The sequence below is a fragment of the Amblyraja radiata genome, chromosome 11 (assembly GCF_010909765.2).
Source record: "Amblyraja radiata isolate CabotCenter1 chromosome 11, sAmbRad1.1.pri, whole genome shotgun sequence".
Taxonomy (NCBI): Eukaryota; Metazoa; Chordata; class Chondrichthyes; order Rajiformes; family Rajidae; genus Amblyraja; species Amblyraja radiata.
Window position 1 is genome coordinate 6,960,300 of NC_045966.1, and position 17,117 is coordinate 6,977,416.

Sequence of the window (17,117 nt, forward strand, 5' to 3'; positions counted from 1 at the left end):
GTCAGAATAAAAGGATGTACATTTAGAAAGGATATGAGGAGGAATTTATTTGGTGAGGGGGTGGTGAATCTGTGGAATTCATTGCAACAGAAGGCTGTGGAGGCCAAGATAATGGATATTTTTAAGGCAGAGAGAGATAGATTCTTGATTAGGACAGGTGTGGAGAAGGCAGGAGAATGGGGTTAGGAGGGAGAGATAGATCAGTCATGATTGAATGGCGGAGTAGACTTGATGGGTTGTATGGCCTAATTCTGCACCTATCACTTATGACCTTGTAGGTAGGTCTGACCATTCTCTGCGGGGGCACACACATCCTCTCCCACATCAAATCCAGCATCCCTGCCTCACTGGACTCTCATCAATTTGCATACAGGGCAAATAGATCGACAAAAGATGCCATCTCTCTGGCTCTTCACACTGTCCTGACTCACCTGGACAGACAGGGCACGTACGTGAGGATGCTCTTCATTGACTATAGCTCTGCATTCAATACGGTCATCCCCACCAAGCTCACCACCAAACTCCACCAGCTAGGCCTCAGCTCACCGATATGCGATTGGATCCTGAACTTTCTGACGGAGCGACCGCAGGCAGTGAGATTGGGCCCGCACCTGTCCTCCACTATCACCCTGAGCACCGGCACACCACAGGGCTGTGTACTAAGCCCCATGCTCTACTCCCTCTTCACTCACGACTGTGTTCCTGCATTCGACACCAACACCATCGTGAAGTTTGCAGACGACACAACAGTGATTGGACTGATCATCAACGGTGGTGAAACAAACTACAGAGCGGAGGTGCAGAACCTGGTGGACTGGTGCACACGTAACAACTTGTCACTAAACCCCTCCAAGACCAAGGAGCTGATTATTGACTTCAGGAGGTCCCATAATGGAGAATACGCCCCAATCTCCATTTACGGGGAAAGTGTGGAGAGAGTGTCCAGCTTTAAGTTTCTGGGCACTCACATTTCCGAGGACCTCACATGGTCCACCAACACCGCCGCGCTGGTCAAGAAGGCACAGCAACGACTGTTCTTCCTGAGGACATTAAAAAAGACTGGTCTGACCCAACAGCTGCTGACAACGTTCTACCGCTGCACCACAGAGAGCATATTAACGTAAGGCATCTCTGTGTGGTATCTCAGCTGCACGGAGGCGGAGAGGAGAGCTCTTCAGCGCGTCGTCCACAGAACGCAGAGGATCATTGGGACACAGCTACCAGCCTTGGAGGGCATCTACCACACACGGTGCCTCAGGAAGGCCATCAGCATCCATAAAGACTCATCACACCCCTGTAACGGTCTGTTCGAACTACTTCCCTCCGGCAGACGTTACAAGGCCTTCTACGCCCGAACCTCCAGACTCAGGAACAGCTTCATTCCCAGAGCTATAGCGGCTCTGAACCGGCCCTGCTGAGTGCCCCCCACCCCCCCTGGACTGTCTCCCTCGGATGGTCACGTCACACAGCTTATTTATTTCTTTTACTTTTCTTTTACATCGGTTGGAGCTGCATACTGAATCTCGTTGCACTGATGTGCAATGACAATAAAATATATTATTATTATTATTATTATTATTATTATTATTATTATTATTATTATTATTATTATTATTATTATTATTATTATTAGCAATGCTGCTCTGTAAGTTGGAATAACGAGCATATGAGCCAATTTATTTCCTTATTAATTTTATTTTCATCAAGATAACAGAGTGAAGATGAAAATGGATTTTCATATCTTCTTCTTGGTGTCAACATCAAAGCGCTCTTGAGGTCAGCTACAGAAACCTCGGACTCCCTGGAGACCTCCGTAATCGTGTTCTTTTATTCAACAGCCATCACTATTTCAAGCATTTTGTTTCTGGAGTTCAGGCGCTTTTCGCCACTTCTTGCAGAGACGGATCATAAGGTCATAAGGAATAGTAGTAGAATTAGGCCATTCGGCCCATCAAGTCTACTCCGCCATTCAATCATGGCTGATCTATCTCTCCCTCCTAACACCATTCTCCTGCCTTCTCCCCATAGCCTCTGACACCCGTTCTAATCTAGAATCTATCTATCTCTGCCTTAAAAATATCCACTGAGATCCCATCAATTGTTTATTTAAACCAGTTGATTGCAAGTGTCTCATTATTGTGCCAATCTTTAAATGCGGTCATTCACGAAACACATTACAACAAACTACTGCAGGCAAACGGGATTAACTTGGGTTGGCATCTTGGTCAGCATGGATGAGTTGGGCCGAAGGGCCTGTTTCCATGTTGTATGATTCATCAGTACAGACAGCGCCCGTAGTCAGGACGGAACCCGGTTCTTTGGCGGTGTTTACTCCTTTTGAGTCTCTCTCTCCCAGCAACGCCAAAGGGTCACTGACCTAAAACAATGGTTATCTTTCCATAGATGCTGCCTGACCTGCTGAGTATTTACTGGTTTTATTATAGATTTCCAGCATCTGCCTTTTCTTTCCTGATTTTCAGGGATGCATTTTTGAAAATCTCCTGGTGAATTATTACAAATCAAACTGTGCAGATCACAGATATTTTAATTCCCTGCTACCATTGGGCAAAGGTTATAGAGGGTTGAAAGCACGCACCACCAGACGCTTCTTCCCCTCTGTTATCAGACTTGTGAACGGCCCTTCCATAAGCTAGGGTACTGTCCGATTCACCTCTACCCCATAATGAACCCACAATCCCGTTTATATCAATGGGACGATGGTGGAGAGGGTCAAAAACTTCAAATTCCTGGGCGTGCATATTTCCGACAATCTTTCCTGGACCCAGCACACCAATGCATTTATCAGCGACTCTACTTCCTGAGACGATTACGGAGATTCGGCATGTCGAAGAGGATTCTCCTAAACAACTGCAGGTGCACGGCAGAGAGCATTCTGACCGGTTGCATCATGGCCTGGTTCGGCAACTTGAACGTCCAGGAGCGAAAAAGACCACAAAAAGTTGTGACCACTGCCCAGTCCATCACCGGCTTTGACCTCCCCACCATTGAAGGGATCTATCCCATCACTGCCTCAAAAAGGCAGCCAACATCATCAAGGACCCACATCATCCTGGCCACACACTCATTTCACCACTGCCATCAGGAAGAAGGTACAGGAGCCTGAAAACTGTAACGTCCAGGTTCAGGAACAGCTACTTCCCCTCAGCCATCAGGCTATTAAACACAAAAACGAATAAGCTCTGAGCTCTGAACTGCAAAAGAATATATTATTATTGCACTATATTTGCTATTTATTGAACTTTTTATTTATTTTTTCTCTTCCCCCATTATATACTATGTTTACATATTCACATATTCTGTTGTGCTGCAACAAGTAAGAATTTCATTGTCCCATCCGGGACATATGACAATAAAACACTCTTGACTCGTCTTGGACATTGGACTTTATGCGCTACAAATGCTTCTTCTTCTTGCGTATGTCTTGCACAGCCTAAAGTTTACACAGAGAGTGGTGAATCTGTGGAATTCTCTGCCACAGAAGGTAGTTGAGGCCAGTTCATTGGCTATATTTAAGAGGGAGTTAGATGTGGCCCTTGTGGCTAAAGGGATCAGGGGGTATGGAGAGAAGGCAGGGATGGGATACCGAGTTGGATGATCAGCCATGGTCATATCGAATGGCGGTGCAGGCTCGAAGGGCCGAATGGCCTACTCCTGCACCTATTTTCTATGTTTCTAAGTTGTAGGACAACTTGTTCTGTTTGCTCTTACTTGATTGTGCACGCCGGGTTGATTGCATTCGTCAAAACAGGGCGGACCACGTGAAGGTTGCAATCTCCCACCCCCGTTACAATGCTGAGGGCCATATTCTGTATCTTCCCCCTTTGCTCTACTTTAATTGCATTTAACCTGAGTGTATTTATGTATAGTATTATCTGATCTGATTAAATAGCATGACAAAACAAAGCCCAGTACATGTGACAATAATGAACCTCAACTGAATTTAGGATTCAGCTGTTGAACCCAAGGTAACAATCAAGAAAACTGATTTGTTTAAGATAATGGTGAGCTTCTTGAGTGTTGTAACTCTGTTAACGCTGATGTTTAGTAGCATCTTCAGATAGGTGCAAAAGTCCAAGAAAGTTTCCAATTTGGAATAATTTAATTAGCTCTTTTTTCAACGAGAATGTCACTTTAAATCTATCACTTCAGATGTACTTACTTTAAAGGCCATCAAATGCAATTGGTATTTCTCAAATTGATTAACTGACCTTGCTCAGTATCTCAAAATCTGTGCTCCATTCATCCAAACTGGTATGTCAGCTTTCTTCATTGAGTTACCTGTTTGGTGCCAAGTTTTTTTTTTTTTTCTCTAGACTTAAAAAGTAATTTGCAATTAAGTAAATGAATCAAATGCCAGAAGAAAATACTGCAGGAATTAAGCCTTAGCTCTGGGAGCACACAAAGCCTGTCATCATCTCTAAATTACTTAAAGTAAGTTAAGGTTATTTTGTTTTTATGTGACTTCCTGGGAAGGTGCAAGGAAATGTGAGTTCTTTAGTTAACTGTAGGTAATAATAAGGGAGGAAAAACATTGTAACAAAACTTGGGTGAGGTTTCTAGTTGATTCTTATCATGTTTATAAACCCTGTTTGGAACAGAATGGTAAGTGACTTTTAATATGTTGGAAGGAACTGCAGATGTAATTACACTGGAGTTCGACACAAAATGCTGGAGTAACTCAGTGGGACAGGCAGCATCTCTGGGGAAAAGTAAAAGGAGACATTCCGGGTCCAGACCCTTCTTCTAGATATTAATTCAGGGGCAAAACAAAAACCAGAAAACATTGGAAAGGGTCGGCAATATTAGACAGCATCAGTGGAAAGAGATGTTTCAGCCCGCAGACTCTTCACCAGAACTGGGAAAAGGAGAAAAACAGGTTAGTTTGCAGCAAAAGAGAGAAGTCTCTCCAGGGCACGGTGGCTCAGCGCTGGAATTGCTGCCTCACCTCACCAGGGACCCGGGTTCAATCTTGTCTACGGGTGCTGCCTGTACAGAGTTTGCACGTTCTCCCTGCTGTGGCCGCATGGGTATTCTCCAGGTTCTCTGGTTTCTTACCACATTCCAAAGACGTGCGGGTGTGTAGGTGAACTGGCTTCTGTCAACCGTGCCTTGTGTAGCACGATAGAACGAGTGCACTGGCGATCGCTGGTCAGCATGGACTCGATGGGCCGAAGGGCTGGTTTCCCCATTTCAGAAGCAAGATCTGCTTGTGAGCTGGGAATGTTTGTGTGGGACCATGTTTGCTGCAGCCGCTGTGAAATGTCACAGTGAGCACAAAAGCAAGCAACCCACCCCTCCTAACACTCCCTCCCCCCCCCCCCCCCCCCCCCCCCCCCCCCCCCCCACCTCTCAATCACCATCATCCTTCCTTAAGAATCAGTCAGAACCTTTATCCCAGAATGGAAATGACAAAGACTAGAGTCTGTGCGTTTAAGATGAAAGGACATGTTGCCAAGGTTGGTGGTGCTGCAAGAGCTGATTGGTTTGATATTGCTCTTAGTCGTAGAGCGATTCAGCGTGGAAACAGGCCCTTCGGCCCCACTTGCCCAGTCCCACCTGCCTGCGTTTGGCCCATATCCATCTAAACCAGTCCTATCCATCCTTGTTTTTCCTTCTCCCTTGCCTACCTTGGGGAGAAGGCAGGAAAGGGGTACTGATTGTGGATGATCAGCCACGATCGCAGTGAATGGCGGTGCTGGCTCGACGGGCCGAATGGCCTCCTCCTGCACCTATTGTTTCTTTCTTTCGCTCCCTTGGCCTTTTTTTTCCTGTCTCTCTCTTCGCCTAAACCACTCGTCCCCACAATCAGCTCCGCTCGTGCTCTGTGAGGGCACTTTAAGAGCAAATCGAAAATAACTTTGGGCGTGCTGTTGTATTAGGTGTTCTCTTGTTGAATGTACAAACTAAATATTGACCAAGTACACGGGCTGTACGTCTTAGCTGCTAAAATGCGAATGCAGTTTCTATGTTGCAAAGAGCAGCACGGTGGCGCAGGGGTAGAGTTGCTGCCGTGCAGAGCTGGAGGTTCAGGTTCGATCCTGGCCACGGGTGCTGTCTGCACGGAGTTTGCACGTTCACCCCGTGACCGCGTAGGTTTGCTCCGGTTTCCTCCCACGTTCTGTTTTAATGTTGTGTTTCCTTATTTATCTGCAACACCTGTAAACTGCGACATTACAGCTTCACAACTAACTGTCGAAGGTGTCACAATCGTGACTTGGGTTCAGCCATCTTTATTCAGGATCCATCTTGAGCACTACGCCACAGATGGCGCTGTTCCCATAACACATTCCAAAGACCGGTGCGTGTTTGACATAGAAACATAGAAAATAGGTGCAGGAGTAGGCCATTCGGCCCTTCGAGCCTGCACCGCCATTCAATATGATCATGGCTGATCATCCAACTCAGTATCCTGTACCTGCCTTCTCTCCATACCCCCTGTTCCCTTTAGCCACAAGGGCCACATCTAACTCCCTCTTAAATATAGCCAATGAACTGACCTCAACTACCTTCTGTGGCAGAGAATTCCACAGATTCACCACTCTCTGTGTGAAAAATGTTTTCTCATCTCAGTCCTAAAAGACTTCCCCCTTATCCTTAAACTGTGACCCCTTGTTCTGGACTTCCCCAACAACAGGAACAATCTTCCTGCATCTAGCCTGTCCAACCCCTTAAGAATTTTGTAAGTTTCTATAAGATCCCCCCTCAATCTTCTAAATTCTAGCGAGTGCAAGCCGCATCTATCCAGTCTTTCTTCATATGAAAGTCCTGACATCCCAGGAATCAGTCTGGTGAACCTTCTCTGTACTCCCTCTATGGCAAGAATGTCTTTCCTCGGACTAGGAGACCAAAACTGTACACAATACTCCATGTAGGTTAATTGACTTCTGTAAATTGCTCCTAGTGTGCAGGATCGAACTAGTGTATGTGGGATCGCTGGACAGTGAGCTGAAGGGCCTGTTTCCACGCTGTATCTCTCAACTAAACCAAATACCAACCTGTCACAGGGAATTGCGCTGGTTTCTTAGTTCAAATGAGCTACATAATACCTGATCGTTAATACTATTGGAGTGTTTGGATTGAATTTTTTGTTTGTTATTCATGCTGAATGATGCTAGCTCCGTTTCTATTGACTGAAACATTCTTGCTCTGTGAACATCAATCTATCATGTTGAGTCTGTGTCTCTCGAACCCGACTAATTATAGGTTGCAATCACAAAATTATTTGTGACTGTATAGTCTCGGCTCCGACTGTGGAATTGGCTTCCCAACCCAGTAATGATGGAGTAACTATGCTTTTAGAAAGACACATAAACTATCAGACTAAGCATATGTATATGAAGGCTGCATGCAAAAATGTGTACGAGTTGAACATATCTGCGACAAATTGGTTTCATCATTTCACAGACAGGCAGCGGAATTTGAATACTATGTGTTATACAAATCGTGAAAGGCCTGGATAGAGTGGATGTGGAGAGGATGTTTCCACTTGTGGGAGAGCCTAGAGGCCACAGCCTCAGAATAATAGGACGTACCTTTAGAAAGGAGACGGGGAGGAAATTCTTTATTCAGAGGGTGGTGAATCTGTGGAATTCATTGCCGCAGAAGGCTGTGGAGGGCAAGTGGATGGATATTTATAAGGCGGAGATTGACAGATTCTGGATTAGCAAAGGTGTCGGGGGTTATGGGGAGAAGGCAGGTGAAGGGTTGAGCGGGAGAGATAGATCAACCATGATTGAGGGGGTCTGTGAAAAAGTTTTATTTGAAATGGGAACCCTTTTTATCATACTTTGAGGGTCTAAAAGAACTACCTATTGACTAAGGGCACAGTAAGTGGGGAGCCGTCTTTATTCTGTTTTGTTACTTTATTATTGATAAAATGTGCATTTGATTTTGTGATATTCTTGTATTGTGAAAACATTAAGACGGCTCCCCACTTACTGTGCAGTCAGAAACAGGTGAGTTGATCATGGGGAACAAGGATATGGCGGACCAATTGAATAACTACTTTGGTTCCGTCTTCACTAAGGAAGACATAAATAATCTGCCGGAAATAGCAGGGGACCGCGGGTCAAAGGAGTTGGAGGAATTGAGTGAAATCCAGGTTAGCCGGGAAGTGGTGTTGGGTAAATTAAATGGATTAAAGGCCGATAAATCCCCAGGGCCAGATAGGCTGCATCCCAGAGTACTTGAGGAAGTAGCTCCAGAAATAGTGGATGCATTAGTAATAATCTTTCAAAACTCTTTAGATTCTGGAGTAGTTCCTGAGGATTGGCGGGTAGCAAACGTAACCCCACTTTTTAAGAAGGGAGGGAGAGAGAAAACGGGGAATTACAGACCAGTTAGTCTAACATCGGTAGTGGGGAAACTGCTAGAGTCAGTTATTAAAGATGGGATAGCAGCACATTTGGAAAGTGGTGAAATCATTGGACAAAGTCAGCATGGATTTACAAAAGGTAAATCATGTCTGACGAATCTTATAGAATTTTTCGAGGATGTAACTAGTAGCGTGGATAGGGTAGAACCAGTGGATGTGGTGTATCTGGACTTCCAGAAGGCTTTCGACAAGGTCCCACATAAGAGATTAGTTTACAAACTTAAAGCACACGGCATTGGGGGTTCAGTATTGATGTGGATAGAGAACTGGCTGGCAAACAGGAAGCAAAGAGTAGGAGTAAACGGGTCCTTTTCACAATGGCAGGCAGTGACTAGTGGGGTACCGCAAGGCTCAGTGCTGGGGCCCCAGCTATTTACAATATATATTAATGATCTGGATGAGGGAATTGAAGGCAATATCTCCAAGTTTGCGGATGACACTAAGCTGGGGGGCAGTGTTAGCTGTGAGGAGGATGCTCGGAGACTGCAAGGTGACTTGGATAGGCTGGGTGAGTGGGCAAATGTTTGGCAGATGCAGTATAATGTGGATAAATGTGAGGTTCTCCATTTTGGTGGCAAAAACAGGAAAGCAGACTATTATCTAAATGGTGGCCGACTAGGAAAAGGGGAGATGCAGCGAGACCTGGGTGTCATGGTACACCAGTCATTGAAAGTGGGCATGCAGGTGCAGCAGGCAGTGAAGAAAGCGAATGGTATGTTAGCTTTCATAGCAAAAGGGTTTGAGTACAGGAGCAGGGAGGTTCTACTGCAGTTGTACAGGGTCTTGGTGAGACCACACCTGGAGTATTGCGTACAGTTTTGGTCTCCAAATCTGAGGAAGGACATTATTGCCATAGAGGGAGTGCAGAGAAGGTTCACCAGACTGATTCCTGGGATGTCAGGACTGTCTTATGAAGAAAGACTGGATAGACTTGGTTTATACTCTCTAGAATTTAGGAGATTGAGAGGGGATCTTATAGAAACTTACAAAATTCTTAAGGGGTTGGACAGGCTAGATGCAGGAAGATTGCTCCCGATGTTGGGGAAGTCCAGGACAAGGGGTCACAGCTTAAGGATAAGGGGGAAATCCTTTAAAACCGAGATGAGAAGAACTTTTTTCACACAGAGAGTGGTGAATCTCTGGAACTCTCTGCCACAGAGGGTAGTCGAGGCCAGTTCATTGGCTATATTTAAGAGGGAGTTAGATGTGGCCCTTGTGGCTAAGGTGATCAGAGGGTATGGAGAGAAGGCTGGTACGGGATACTGAGTTGGATGATCAGCCATGATCATATTGAATGGCGGTGCAGGCTCGAAGGGCCGAATGGCCTACTCCTGCACCTAATTTCTATGTTTCTATTTCTATGTTTCTATTAGCTGCCAAGGGGTGTTTAGGAAGGGCGCGTTAGGGTTATTTTTAATTATTATTTATAAAAAACAAAACGGAGGGAAATTTAATGCCATACGTCAGATGTACTGTCATTTTTTTTTTCCTCCAATAAAAATAATAAAAAAAACAAAAAAACCCATGATTGAATGGCGGACTAGACTTGATGGGCTGAATGGCCTAATTCTGCTCCTAGAATTTGTGAACTTATGAACGTTTAATCATGTTTGCTACTACAGGTTTTGAATGTTAATAAGAAACATTCTCGAGCTTTATCTGAGACAGAATCCAGAACAATTGGATAATAATAATTGAGTCAATGAGCTGTCTTCCCCCCCCCCCCCCCCCCCCCCCCCCCGCCTCTCACTCATTTTGTTCTATTCGAATCTTCCTCTGAATTACATGAGTAGTTTAGTTTAAACATACAGCGTGGAAACAGGCCCTTCGGCCCACGAGGGACAATTTGTGCATTTACCAAGCCAAATAACCAAGTAAACCTGCACATCTTTGGAGTGTGGGAGGAAAGCAAAGATCTCGGAGAAAACCCACGCTGGTCATGGGGAGAACGTGCAAACACTGTACAGGCAGCACCCGTAGTCAGGATCGAACCCGGGTCTCCGGCGCTGCGTTCGCTGTAAGGCGGCAACTCTCTATGCTGCCCCAATGATCAGCCGTTTGTGCAAGTCCTCGACTTTAATGCATGTATCTGGAAATACTGAATGATAATCTTATCTGTTCCCTTCACCTCCGGACTGCGTTGAATGAATCTTGTTAAATCAAGGGCTGTCTAATTTAATTCCCCATAGCTGCTTGTTTTCATCAAGTGGCAATGTTGCTCATTTTTAGAAGCCTGTTGCACTAGTGAGCCTCGAATAGCTCTGGGGAAAGATGGGGGAATCTAGCTAGACATTCCAACGAGCTTTCCAAATTCATTCCCAGTTAGCCATTTGCATTGCATATGAACACACAACCATCACAGGTATTTATCAATTCATTTTAATTGTGATTTGGGTTGCATTTGAAAACAAAAATATAAAGCAAAGTTATTCATAAGCAACTGATTTAATAAACGAACAGGCCAGTCCATCACACAGACCAGACTTCCCTACCATTAGCTCCATCTACACTTCACGTTGCCTCGGGAAAGCAGCCAACATAATCGAAGATCTTTCAATAGACACAATAGGTGCAGGAGTAGGCCATTCGGCCCTTCGAGCCAGTGCCGCCATTCAATGTGATCATGGCTGATCATCCCCAATCAGTACCAGGATTCTGCCTTCTCCCCATATCCCTTGACTCCGCTATCTTTAAGAGCCCTATCTAGCTTCCCACCCTGGTCATTCCTCCTCCCCCTGCTTCTATCAGAAGCTTGAAAGCATGCACCACCAGACAACTTCTTCACCTCTGTTATCGGCCTTCTGAACGGTCTTTCCATAATCTAGGGTACGTTCTACCCCAGTGGGGGACATTGGACTGGAACCATAATCCAGAATTTTGAGATGATTGAGAAACGAGGAACTGCAGATGCTGGAATACTGAGCAAAACAAAGTGCTGGAGATCGGGCCGAAGTAGAGTCCCATCACTCTCCATTCCCTCCACCGATACTGCCTGACCCTTATCATCCAGTCAAGACATCGAGTCTTTGGAAATGTAGCTTGTTGCAGCTAAGGACTATACTCTGTAGAAGGTGGACACAAAATGCTGGAGTAACTCAGCAGGACAGGCAGCATCTCTGGAGAAAAGGAATAGGTGATGTTTTGTGTTGAGACCCTCCTTCAGACTGAGAGTCAGGGGAGAAGGAAACTAGAGGTATGAAAAGGCGCAAAGAACCTTTTCATACTTACGAACGCTCATCAGTAAGACTAAATTGTCCCTAGTGCGTGTAGGAAAAGAATGCAGGATTTGTCAAAAACAAATGATAGCCAGCCAGATGATCAAGGAAAGGTACATGCTCCCGCATTTTGTGTCTTTTTTAGAGATAAAATAGCATGGAAACAGGCCCTTTGGCCCATCATGTCCGCGCCGACCAGCAATCCCCGCACATTAACACCCACTAGGGACAATTTTATAAACTTTTTTTACCAATTAACCTACAAACCTGTACGTCTTTGGAATGTGGGAGGAAACTGAAGATCTCGGAGAAAACCCAAGCGGGTCACGGGGAGAACGTACAAACTCCGTACAGACAGCACCCGTAATCGGGATCGTACCCGGGTCTCCGGCGCTGCATTCGCTGTAAGGCAGCAACTCTATCGCTGCGCCACCGTGACTGCCGTCAATCTTTGACGTGAACCCCAACATCTGCAGTTCCTTCCTGCACGCTTCTTACATTCTGATGTGTCGGGGTGAGCAAAGAAACTTGATCATTGTATCGCAGGCGATAGTCAGAATGACAGCAATGCTGAGAACCGATACATTTGCAGAGTCAAACACCCCCAAGTATGAAAGCGAAACGATGGCTTGTATTTTACAAGAATAAAATGATAGCATTCTGATAATTCCTCATCCGGATCAGGACAAGAAACAGCTTTGAACTTGGGCAGATTGCAAACCCAAACGAGGTCCCAATGTCCTTGTGCTAAGCCTGCAACGCACGCATTCACTGTCGCTGGAAAGAAAGCTGTTTGGATAAAAACACCAGGACACGAAAAATGACTTGTCACTCTGCTTGTTGCGGTTGCTCAGACTGAACGAGATTGAAACCATTGATTATTTACAAAAGGAAAGCTTGACAGCAGGAGAGCGTGTGGAATAGTTCAACAACCAAGAGTGAGTGGAGGAAGAATGAAACGAGACTCTGGTGGAAGCCATGGCAGTGACTAGAATTCTTGAAGGAAAAGCTGAGCGTTCGTAAGATCCATTTCTGAATGTTTCTTGTTAACATTCTAATCTATAGAGGGCAAACATGATAAAGGTTTCATCAGTTCACAACTTCTAGGAGCAGAGGTAGGACATTCGGCCCATCAAGACTTCTCCGCCATTCAACCACGGCTGATCTATCTTTCCCTCTCAACCCCCTTCTCCCCTTAACCCCTGACACCCATACCAATCAAGAATATATATATCAGACTCCGCCTTAAATGCCCATTGACTTGGCCACCACAGTCTGTAGGCAATGAATTCCACAGATTCACCACTCTGACTAAAGAAATTCCTCCTCGTCTCCCTTCTAAAGGAACGCCCTTTATTGCATTGTGTTCAAGAAGGAACTGCAGATGCTGGAAAATCGAAGGTACACAAAAAAGCTGGAGAAACTCAGCGGGTGCAGCAGCATCTATGGAGCGAAGGAAATAGGCAACGTTTCGGGCCGAAACCCTTCTTCAGACGGAACGCCCTTTATTGCATTACTGGTTATGGATTCAATTGGAGATTTCCTTCTGAGTGATTTATTTTGTGTGTTAGTGGGTGAAGGGTGACAGGAATTCTAAATGTGGGATTCGACCGCCCCTTGGAGGTCTAACTTTAACGCCAGATTTGATGGGGTAATTGATGTCGCCAGGTGCCTGATCATTGTATTATATCTCCGATGAGTTTGAAGCTAACGGAGGTATATTTGATGTGGAGGGAATGCAGCAGAGACCAGCCAGGGGAATGTTTCACCTGCTTATACCGAGTGACCTCTGGCTCAAACCAATTCTCACTTGGAATAGAAACATGGATTTTATGTGGTGGATCCCTGGGATCGGTGCTGAGCCATTGTGTCCAGTTTAGTTTATTGTCACGTGTACCGAGGTATAGGGAAGCGTTTTGCCCTGTGCAAGCCAGTCAGCGGAAAGACAATACATGATTACAATTGTCCCATTTGCAGTGCATAGATACAGGATAAGGGAATAATGTTTTGTCATTAAGGATATGACTGCACAAGACATGGTTGGTTGGTGAGTTTGCAGATGACACTGCCGGTGTTAGCATAGGATGTGCCTTTAGAAAGGAGATGAGGATGGATTTCTTTAGTCAGAGGGTTGTTGTCACAGACGGCTGTGGAGGCTAAGTCAATGGGTATTTTTTTAAACATTTTTTAACATTTTTTTTTTAACCAAGCCAATTAACCTACAAACCTGTACTTCTTTGGAATGTGGGAGGAAACTGAAGATCTCGGAGAAACCCCAAGTGGGTCACGGGGAGAACGTACAAACTCCGTACAGACAGCGCCCGTAATCGGGATCGAACCCGGGCCTCCGACGCTGCATTCGGGGTTTATGAGGAGAAGGCAGGAGAATGGGCTTGAGAAGGAGAGATGGATCAGCTGTGATTGAATGGCGGAGTAGACTCGATGGGCTGAATGGCCTAATTCTGCCCCGACAATTTATGGACTTGTAGACGGTGAAGATGGTTAATAGAAGTCACAACTGGATCTTGGTCAACTAGGCTAGTGGGCCAAGGAATGACAAATGTTACTTACATCAGAGATGTGTTCTTCTAAACCTACAAAGCAATTGTTGCTTTCATTGGAGAATCATTTGTCCCAAACCAGTAAAAGTGAGAATTTGTGGAACTTGAGCATTGGTTCTAGAAAATCCAGGATTAAAATAAACTTTCTCCTTCAGAAGCGAAATGATGCAAATGTTGGGCATCTTGAATAAAAGTAGAAAATGCTCGACATATTCTGCAGGTCGGGCAGCATCCTTGCAGAGAAACAGGAATTTGGAGAGGGTGACAGTGCATCAGGTCTGATGAAAGATCACATTCATTCTGTTTCTCCCTCCACGTTTGCTGCCTGACCTGATGAGTGTTTGCACCATTGTGTGCTTTCATCACTTCTGCTTGTTTTAAAATCACGCGAGTCCACTTTGAATTGATCTGAGAGGTGGGTGTATGGAATGAGCTGCCGGAGCAGGTAGTTGAGGCAGGCACTGGAACAGCATTTAAAAGACACCTGGACATGTCGTCATCATCATCGGCGGTCACTCGAAGTGAGCGTGACTGTCCTCTCCTCTCCATAGGGTCGTCTACTTGTGGGTCTGCAGATGTCTGTAGAGGCTGATCCGCGATCCACACACCTTGGTGCAACATGGGCAGTGGAGACTGGAGGTAGTTGGTAGTTGTCGACTCTCTCTCTCGCTCTCTCGCGCTCTCGAGCTCCCTCCAGGAGCGCCTGCCCAGTGCAACATGCTCCCAGTTGCTCGATGTGATGTGGAATTTCTCCAGACTGTTCATGACGTTGTCCTTGAAGCGTTTCTCTGGCCCGCCGGGGGCTGGCCGACCTTCCTTCAGTTGAGAGTACAGGATTGGAGGGATATAGGCAAACACAAGCAAATGGGGCTAGCAACTTGATTGGCATAGATGGGTTGGGCCAAATGGCCTGTTCCCTTGCTGTGTGACAATGACGTTTGTTCTGTTTTAAGCAGTGTTACTGTGTTTTTGTAGGGCGTACAGTGCTGGTACGAATACCCGTTTAAAAAATTAAGTTCTATTTATTAACAATTCTTTTCAATATATCCAATGTTGGGAACATTTTAACGTACTAACATCAACTCTAAAAGTTAAGTCATTCATGTCGAATTCATTCACTTGCAATATCCATTAGTGTTGGTTTTGGCGATACAGTGTGGAAACGGGTCCTTCAGCCCACCGAGCCCACACCGACCGTTCACACTAGTTCTATGCTATCCCACCTTCTCATCCACTCCCTACACACACTAGGGGCAATTTACAGACGGCCGATTAACCTACAAACCTACACGTCTTTGGGATGTGGGTGGAAACTGGAGGAAACCCAGGGAGCGCGTGCAAACTCCGCAGAGACAGTACGTGAGGCTGGGATTGAACTTGGGTCTCTGGGTGCAGTCAGGCTGCAGTTCTATCAGCTACAGTACTGTGCTGCCCGAAGCATTGGCTAAATATGATTTATAAAGACGTGTGTCACCTTGCAGGTAAACTAAACAATGTCATTGAACACTGTAGCAATGTGTACCGTCACTAAAAGCAGTGGTTCAAAGCAACATAAGTGTGGAGTGTAGACATTAGCATCTCCGTTACTGTGTCAGCTCCGTCTGTGTCATTTACTGCCAACAATTTTATTTTTTTAGTTTCATTCGTTGCACATTAATCTCTTTAAAAATACAGAGTAATTTAAGCTTCATATTAAATTTCACAGTTTAATGGTCACAATAATGAAATCGTGATGTTTCCCTCCTTCATATCAAGGTTAAATGTACTTCCAATAGATTACAATACCCTCTAGTTTAAAGAGACTTTTGCCACAAGGTATGCTTTAGCAGCAAGAACATCTCTGCTCGGGGACTAGGTCTGTGGTGAAGGAGGAGCGGGGGAGAAGGGGACTTTGGTTTGGGCAACATTAAGGAATGATGATACTTTATTGTTGCCTTCCACCTAGGTGCAGTGAAATGCTTTGTGTTGTGTACATCCCGGTAAAAATCATTCAGCAGACCTCCTCACATAAGCAGTACACAAGTGTCGCCATGTTTTTGTGCCGACAAAGTTATAAAAGTTATAACAGTCCTACCCACTGACTGTTGCCGCACCACTGGGTCCCCATTCGTTCTGGGTCCATTCTTGAGGTATGGTCCAGCAATCTCTTGCCGTTACCCTGATAACACCACTCTGAATATACATTGAATATATAAAGAGACAAAGTACTGGAGTAACTGAGCGGGTCAGGCAGCACCTCTGGAGGACACGGATTGATGATGTTTTGATTCTGTCTGAAGAAGGGTCGAGACCTGAAACGTCTCCTATCCATGTTCCCCACAGCTGCTGCCTGAAGCCCGTGTCCCACTTGGGCGATTTTTTACGGCGACTAGGCTATCGCCACATGGTCGCGGGGTGTCGCGTGTATGGTCGTGAGTCGTCTCCTCAAGTCGCCTAAAGAGTCGTAACGTTTTTCTGGTCGCCACTAGATTTTGAAATGTTCAAAAAATTTCGGCGACTGTGGGCTTGACTTAGGTTGATGTAGCTTGTCTTTTCCTGTTGTAGGTTGTCACCAGGTGACGTTGGTTCCATTGGCGACTACCTACGTCAACCGGCGTCAACCAGCGACAGGTACCGGCGACTGAATTGTCTTCAGTTCTCTTCAGTTGTCACTGACAGGGTCGTTGCTTGTCGTAGCTTGTCGTGGGTCAAAGTAGGTTGTTGTAGGTTGTCGCCAGTGTGGTCGTAGGTTGTCATACGTGGACATCCTAATGGGTCGCTGGTTGTCGGTAGCTTGCCCTAGCTTGACTTTGACTAGGTGGTAGGTTGTCGTACCTTGTCGTAGACATTGTCGTGGGGAGAGTCCAGTCGCCACTTTTTCAGCAACCTGCTACGACTGTGACAGTTGCCGAAAACAATCGCCTAAGTGGGACAGGCCCTTGACTGACCCGCTGAGTTACTCTAGCA

At 45.5% G+C, this 17,117-nt stretch overlaps 1 protein-coding gene across 1 annotated transcript in view; it reads left to right on the plus strand.

The window, feature by feature from the left end:
• The first annotated feature begins 4,274 nt into the window (after positions 1–4,274).
• The window catches only part of LOC116978242 (probable phospholipid-transporting ATPase VB), a 197,776-nt gene continuing 184,933 nt past the window's right edge, over positions 4,275–17,117 (plus strand). Inside the window, exon 1 of the mRNA XM_033029240.1 lies at positions 4,275–4,452. The gene's annotated coding sequence lies outside the window, so the exon portion shown is untranslated. The remainder of the gene's footprint in view (positions 4,453–17,117) is intronic.